This window comes from Mus caroli, unplaced genomic scaffold, assembly GCF_900094665.2.
Source record: "Mus caroli unplaced genomic scaffold, CAROLI_EIJ_v1.1 scaffold_9520_1, whole genome shotgun sequence".
NCBI classification, from domain to species: domain Eukaryota; kingdom Metazoa; phylum Chordata; class Mammalia; order Rodentia; family Muridae; genus Mus; species Mus caroli.
The window spans coordinates 41,167-49,147 of record NW_018388967.1 but is presented as its reverse complement, the minus strand read 5'-3'; the positions used below and the strand labels follow the sequence as shown (position 1 = coordinate 49,147).

The following is a 7,981-nucleotide window of genomic DNA, read 5'->3' as shown; positions in this document are numbered from 1 at the left end:
CCCCCCCCCCCATTTGGTTCTTAGGAGAAGGTCCCCTGGAGACCCTCGAATAACTGGACCTGCTGGATGGGTCAATAAACTGTAAGATTCTCCTTTACTTGGAGAGGGTGGCCCATGGCCTCTCCTTTTGCACCAGCAGTCTCCGAACTGTGGTCTAGGCCATCATCATTAGTCTCAGAGAATGTGGGTGAAAGAGGCTTATACAAAAGTCTGCATGGCACATCCTTCCACTCTTCTCACTCTTTTGGATACTCAAAGATTTAATAAATGTTAACCTAATCCCTTCCATCAAAAGCACAAGCCTTGATATGTCACAGCTTAAGACTGGCTACAACTATTGTTATTTTATGTTAGAAAGTCAGAAAATAAAATGGATTGTTCTCACTCTCATGGTTCTGAGAGATTTAGTGTTTCAGGGTGCCATGGGAGGGGCCAGTGGTTATCTGGTATTTTTTCTCCACAAGCACCACCATCATGTCCTCTACTTTCAGAACTCCAAGCTTCTCTACACAACTCCCCTTGAGCTGAGAGCTGACCAGAGTGTCCTCTGTCTGATACTATGTTTTGTTTTCTTCTACTGGATAGATTGTGCCTTTCCTCTTTTCCTAAATCTCTCTTTAGGGGACTATTCATTGATGACAAATATTCACAAATTTCTCATGTTTGTTTATGCAATCTTCAGCTCCATTGTGCTGATTCACAGAGATGGACTTCTGACTAAATGTTGACATGCTCAGAGAGAAAATGAGAAAATGCATTTATCTATATGTTCAGTAATTATGAAAGAACTTTCAGTTCTACAGTATTGCAGTAAGACAAAATTCCACAAAGCAGCTTGTGTGTTTATTTTTAGACAATAATCTTGGTGATTCACAGCCTTGAGCTAAAAGACATCTTAGCAAAATACTGTGTTATAGAAACATTGTGCTCCATTTTCCCATTCTTTTGAAGGAATTTGATTAGCTCTTTTACATTTACATAAATTTACTGTTAACTAGAGTCATGACTGTATAGCACCTGTATGCCAGATGCTTGTAGATGTTGGAAAAGACCATTAAATACCCTGACTGCAGGTAAATCAAACTTAAATGCCCCGAAATATCTCATTGGTGTTATAGTCATGAATGTTTGTAGCTCTCTAGCTACCATAGAGAACTGCATACACCTGAAAAAGGGGGCTGTTAATGCAATAGGACAGGTGGGCAAGAGAAGAATGAGGATCAAAGTTTAATTTTCAGCTCTGAGTTTATATAGGCAAAACCCAAAGATCCATCTCTTTGTTTCAGCTGGATTGAGTTGCAAAGCAAGTTCCATAGGTGGTCAACTCCTCAAGACTCTGTAGGAATGCAAATGTAGTAAGGTCAGGTGCTGACTCCAGCCAGGTTGTAAAACCATCAGCGTTTGTTTAGCCTATTCAAACCTGGAGGAAGGGCACAATTCCCCCTTTTTTATTTTTTTAAAATGAGCAAAACTGGGCAGGGGCTCAAGATTTACTTGTACTTCGTGAACTCATCTATGAAATATGATGACTAGGTGGCCACGTCTGTCTTAGGTCTGGATCTATATTGCTCCTTCTTACCCAACTTGGAGAACAAGCACAGCTTGTTGGTGTTTGTTTAAACAAACATGGCCTTTTAGTGTTTGTTTGGACAAACATGGTCCTTGTGGCACTCTATCTTAGGTCAGTAGTAGCTCAAGAACACCAGTTGCTCATCTCTGACCACCAGCCCTCATAAGCACACCTTTTTTCCCATTCAGGCCAAAGCCACAAAGGACATATGAATATGCACTCAATGTATTTCTTCATAACTGAGTAGCTGACATGGTGAATAACCGAGCTTGCTGAAGGTGATCCTGTGTGAAGGCAACCAATCTGCTTAAGATACAAAGTCAAAGGTTAAAAACAACAGAATTAAAGTTGTCTGAGGGAATGTCCTAGGTATTCAATTCAGCTGGTTAATTAGCAAAGACCAGACACAATGTCTGGCAACCAGGTGTATGGAAAGTGGCTTTGAAAGTTGATAGAAAACACTGAACTTCGCCCTAAGAGTGGAGACAATGCCCAAGTCAACTCAGTTGGCTGATAGAGATATTTAGCAATCTTGATAACTATAGTCATATTTACTAGAAGACTCAGGGTCTGTGTCCATTTGGTGGACCAGTCTTTCAAGCAGCCATCGGGCTCTTTTTGAGAAAAAATACAGACAGAACCTCATCCCCATATTAAAACAGGGTCAAGACCATTCCATGTATTAGTTTGGGGGAGGGTCCCGCCATTTAACCATGGCATATGAGCTGGAAGTGACTAGATTCCAGTGGCGATCTGCTGCAGAATGATTTTTAACATCAGTTTGCAAAAAATTAAAACAAATAAGACAAAAGCAAGGTGTGCTTTTGGTGACCTTGGAGAATATAACTCCCCACTTTTTGCTTTTTATGAAGATATTATTTTAAAGTTTCACAATACCTTGTCCTTGGAAATTATAAAGAATCCCAGTAATATGGGTAGAATTAAATTGTCTACAAAATATATCAAATGCTTGAGTTTAATAGCCAGTTCCATTATCTGTTTTAATCTGAATTGGAACAAGCATAGAAAACCAATTCAGGCAATGACTAATTGCATTTTTAGTTGCTTCTCCTGTTAAAGCAGTTGCAACTAGAAAGCCTGAAGAGGCATCAATAGTCACATGTGCATATTTTACTTTTCCAAAATCAGGAATATGAGTATCATCCATTTGCAGTAATTGATTAGGTATAAGTCCTCAAGGTTTAACACCATTATGTGGTACAGGTAGAAATTGAGGACACCGAGAACAAGTCCCTACAATTTGACTTGCACATTCTCCAGAATTACCAAATTATTGTCTCAAGCGAATACTATTTTGATGATGTAAAGAATGAGATTGTATGGCCAATTATTCCTGCCTGATATACAAATCTGCTGTGCCATTGCCCTAAGGTATCTTGTTCAGGCAGTCCAGGATGAGTTCTTAAATGTCCAAAGACAATCCTTTAAAGGAACAATACTTTCTCTTAATTTGAGTTGTGTTTGCATTGCAAAATTTGAGAATTAGCAGTATCTAAAAAAGGAACAATTTCAAGCAATTGTAACGATGAGCTATATATTGGCTATCAGTATACAAGTAAAAGCTTGATTTTTCAACATTTCAAAAACAATGGCTACAGCACATAATTCAATAATCTATGCTGAAGCAGAGGGAAATGCAAGAGAATAAACATGTGATCCAATCACACACACACACACACACACACACACACACACACATTATATACATATGCCCATTAGGTAAGCCATCTGTAAATGACTATATATACAAACCTATGGGAAATACAAAAGCATTCATAGAAGCAAATTGTAACAGCTCGTCTTGTGGATAATGATTATAAATTTTGCCTAAAACATTTGCTATGCAGTAGGCCAAATATCAGTATTCTGCAATAACCAATTTAATTGCTGTTTGAAATAAGGAATAAATGTTTCATCAGATTCTTAAGACATTCTCTCCAAATACTTTCGTGATTCTATCCTACAATTGTGTATTAACACAGAAACAACTTCATAATAGGGTGTTCAAACTTTAATTGGAAATGAAGAAAGATGAATCCACATTAATAGTCCCTTTTGCCAAAGAATATCTGTGGGGACATTGTCTAACAATAACTAACACAAACAGCCAACATTCGATTACAGTAGCTATTTGTCTCTCACCAGTTAATTTGCATCCACCTCAAGAACATCAAACAAAGGCTTAAGTCCTCCTGTGGTGAGCTAAAGGTGAGGTCTTAGCCAAGTAACATCTTCTAGAAGCCTTTTAAAGTAAGTTTGAATTTTCTGTGTCGCAGTTTGTTTAGAATATAACTGATGTCCCAAATATCGAAAAACACATTGCCTTTCAATCTTTTCTGGAGCAACAATTACTCCCCAAAATTTTAAAGCTTTTTATATAAAAGCAAACATTTGTAGTAAAATTCCCCTTCAGAGGGATTAGCTAATAAAATATCCATATAATGAATAAGATACACTGAAGGATTCAAACTTCTTGTATTGAAGCAGCAACAATTTATTTTATATAATGAAGGGCTATTAGCCATTCCCTGTGGCAAAAGTTTCCAATGATATGACTTCATGGACTCCTACAAGCTGACTAAAAGCAAACCCTTTACAATCATCAAGATGCAAAGGGAGAGTATTAAAACAATCCTAGTTTCATTAATCTTTCATCAATCTTAAGTTTGAACTTTGGTTTGAACAACACCTGGATAGCTCTATAATGATGGTGTTTTGGCTTAAAAATTATTCCCAGGTCCCTGGATGCTAAGGCCCAAAAAACTTCCTTAGACAGGGTTTGCAAGACAAAAGAAATGTCATACAAGCCACCCTGAGACAGCTCTCAGCTTTGCACTAACTAAAATACAAATGTTTACTGTAGTCTCCTGCAAGACAACAGCCTCCACTTGCTTGATTTTTTTTCTTAATTAAAATATGGGTGAGTTAAAAATCCCAAACCTGTGATCAAACTGCAAACTGCAGTCAATGGAACACTGGCAGTTTAATCATAATTTTAAAGGTTCCACCCCCAATATTAGAGCATAGTCATAACTTTGGAAAGCAAAATCCAATTTTAAACAATCTGTTCTCTTTGAAATCAATAGCAAGAGCCTTACTTTCATGTTACAAACTTTGCAGCCAGATCCTTTATATGAATGCACGAAAGTGTAACTTTTATTTTCTTTTATTTAGTTATTATTTAAACAAATTTTTGTTATATATTCTCTTCATTTACATTTCAAATGCTATCCCAAAGTCCCTATTCTCTCCCCATGCCCTGCTCCCCAACCAATGCACTCCTGCCCCCTGGCCCTGGCATTCCACTGTATTGGGGCATATAATCTTTGCAAGAACATGGGCCTTTCCTCCCAATGATGGCCAACTAGGCTGTCTTCTGCTACATTTGCAGCTAGAGACACGAGTTCTGGGGGTGCTGATTAGTTCATATTGTTGTTCCACCTATAGGGTTACAGACCCCTTCAGCTCCTTCGGAACTTTCTTTAGCTCCTCCAATGGGGGCCCTATGTTCCATTCAATAGATAACTGTGAGCATCCACTTCTATGTTCACCAGGCACCGGCATAGCCTCACAAGACACAGCAATATCAGGGTCATGTCAGCAAATCTTGCTGGCATATGCAATAGGCTCATAGTTTGGTGGCTTATTATGGTATGGATCCCTGGGTGGGGCAGTCTCTGGATGGTCCTTACTTCTGACTCAGCTTCAAACTTTGTCCCTATAACTCCTTGCATGGGTATTTTGTTCCCCATTCTAAGGAGGGATGAAGTATCCACACTTTGGTCTTCTTTCTAATTGAGTTTCATGTGTTTTGCAAATTGTATCTTGAGTATTCTAAGATTCTGAGCTAATATCCACTTAACAGTGAGTGCATAACGTGTTAGTTCTTTTGTGAATGAGTTACCTCACTCAGGATGATATCCTCCAGATCCATCCATTTGCCTAAGAATTTCATAAATTCGTTGTTTTTAATAGCTGAGTTGTTCTCCACTGTGTAAATGTACATTTCCTGTATCCGTTCCTCTGTTGAGAGACATCTGGGTTATTCCAGCTTCTAGCTATTATAAATAAGGCTGCTATGAACATAGTGGAGCATGTGTTCTTATTACCAGTTGGAACATCTTCTGGATATATGCCCAGGAGAGGTATTGCAGGATCCTCTGGTAGTACTATGTCCAATTTTCTGAGGAACTGCCAGACTGATTTCCAGAGTGGTTGTACAAGCTTACAATCCCACAAACAATGGAGGAGTGTTCCTCATTGTCCACATCCTTGCCAGTATCTGCTGTCCCCTGAATTTTTGATCTTACCCATTCTGACTGGTGTGAAGTGGAATCTCAGGGTTGTTTTGATTTGCATTTCCCTGATGATTAAGGATGCTGAACATTTTTTCAGTTGCTTCTCAGCCATTTGTTATTCCTCAGTTGAGAATTCTTTGTTTAGCTCTGAGCCCAATGTTTTAAGGTGGTTATTTGATTTTCTGGAGTCCACCTTCTTGAGTTCTTTATATATATTGGATATTAGTCCCCCATCTGATTTAGGATTGGTAAAGATCCTTTCCCAATCTGTTGGTGGTCTTTTTATCTTATTGATGGTGTCTTTTGCCTTACAGAAACTTTGCAATTTTATGAGGTACCATTTGTTGATTCTCCATCTTACTGCACAAGCCATTGCTGTTCTATTCAGGAATTTTCGCCCGGTGCCCATATCTTTGAGGCTTTTCTCCATTTTCTCCTCTATAAGTTTCACTGTCTCTGGTGTCTTCTTGATGCACTTCGATTTGACCTTAGTACAAGGAGATAGGAATGGATCATTCACATTCTTCTACATGATACCTACCAGTTGTGCCAGCACCATTTGTTGAAAATGCTGTCTTTCTTCCACTGGATGGTTTTAGCTCCCTTGTCAAAGATCAAGTGACCATAGGTGTGTGGGTTCATTTTGGGGTCTTCAATTTTATTCCATTGGTCTACTTGTCTGTCGCTATACCAGTACCATGCAGTTTTTATCACAATTGCTCTGTAGTATAGCTTTGGGTCAGGCATGGTGATTCCACCAGAAGTTCTTTTATCCTTGAGAAGAGTGTTTGCTATCCTAGGTTTTTTGTTATTCCAGATGAATTTGCAAATTTCCCTTTATATTTCATTGAAGAATTGAATTGGAATTTTGATGGGGATTGCATTGAATCTGTAGATTGCTTTTGAAAGACCCACAACATGAGGACTCCCCCCAGTTCTGACTCAGGAGAGGTGACACCCCAAATCACCCACAAGAAAAGGTCTTGCTGCAAACTGCAAGGGGATTTTTTTATTCAAGAGCGCTCTCAGGCCCACGGTCATACACCACACAAGGGTAGAGGACCGTGGCACCTCAAGTAGCTGGGTAAGGGGGTATTTAAAGGAAGAAACCACAACTCAAGGAAGTGGGGAAGGGCATTGTTGGAAAATACCAAAGATACCAGTTAAGAGTCCCAAGGAAGTGCAAAGTCACAAGAGTTGCAAGGAATACCTGGTAATTGTGCAGGTTATCTCTCAAGACAGTTTCTAAGAGCCCCTAACAATAGTACATTTGAACCCAGGAAGCGGGTGGGTAGAGGAATGTCACTATCTGTTTTATGATTAGCATACCTTGGAGCAATGAGTCACAGAGGTCACATTCCCAAGCCTGGGCCTAAAGGCCTAGAATTTTGTTTTTATGTTATACTTTCACTTTTGGCAAGATAGCCATTTATACTATAATAATCCTGCCAATCAATGAGCATGGGAGATCTTTCCATCTTATGAGATCTTTTTTAATTTCTTTCTTCAGAGGCTTGAAGTTCTTATCATACAGATCTTTCACTTCCTTAGTTAGAGTCACGCCAAGGTATTTTATATATTTTTGTGACTATTGTGAAAGGTGTTGCTTTCCTAGTTTCTTTCTCAGCCTATTTATCCCCTGTGTAGAGAAAGGCAATTGACTTGTTTGAGATAATTTTATATCCAGCTACTTCACTGAAGCTGTTTATCAGGTTTAGGAGTTCTCTGGAGGAAGTTTTAGGGTCACTTATATATACTATCATATCACCTGCAAAAACTGATATTTTGACTTCTTCCTTTCCAATTTGTATCCTCCTGATCTCCTTTTGTTGTCGAATTGCTCTGACTAGGTCTTCAAGTACTATGTTGAATAGGTAGTGAGAAAGTGCGCAGCCTTGTCTAGTCCTTGATTTTAGTGGGATTGCTTCCAGCTTCTCACCATTTACTTTGATGTTGGCTACTGGTTTGCTGTAGATTGATTTTATCATGTTTAGGTATGGGCCTTGAATTCCTGATCTTCCCAAGACTTTTATCATGAATGGGTGTTGGATTTTGTCAAATGCTTTCTCAGCAGGTAAGGAGATGATCATGT

General features: G+C 38.8%; 1 pseudogene; it reads left to right on the top strand.

Moving 5' to 3' along the window:
* The window catches only part of LOC110287872, a 5,907-nt pseudogene extending 5,186 nt beyond the window's left edge, over positions 1-721 (top strand).
* The last annotated feature ends 7,260 nt before the right edge of the window (positions 722-7,981 follow it).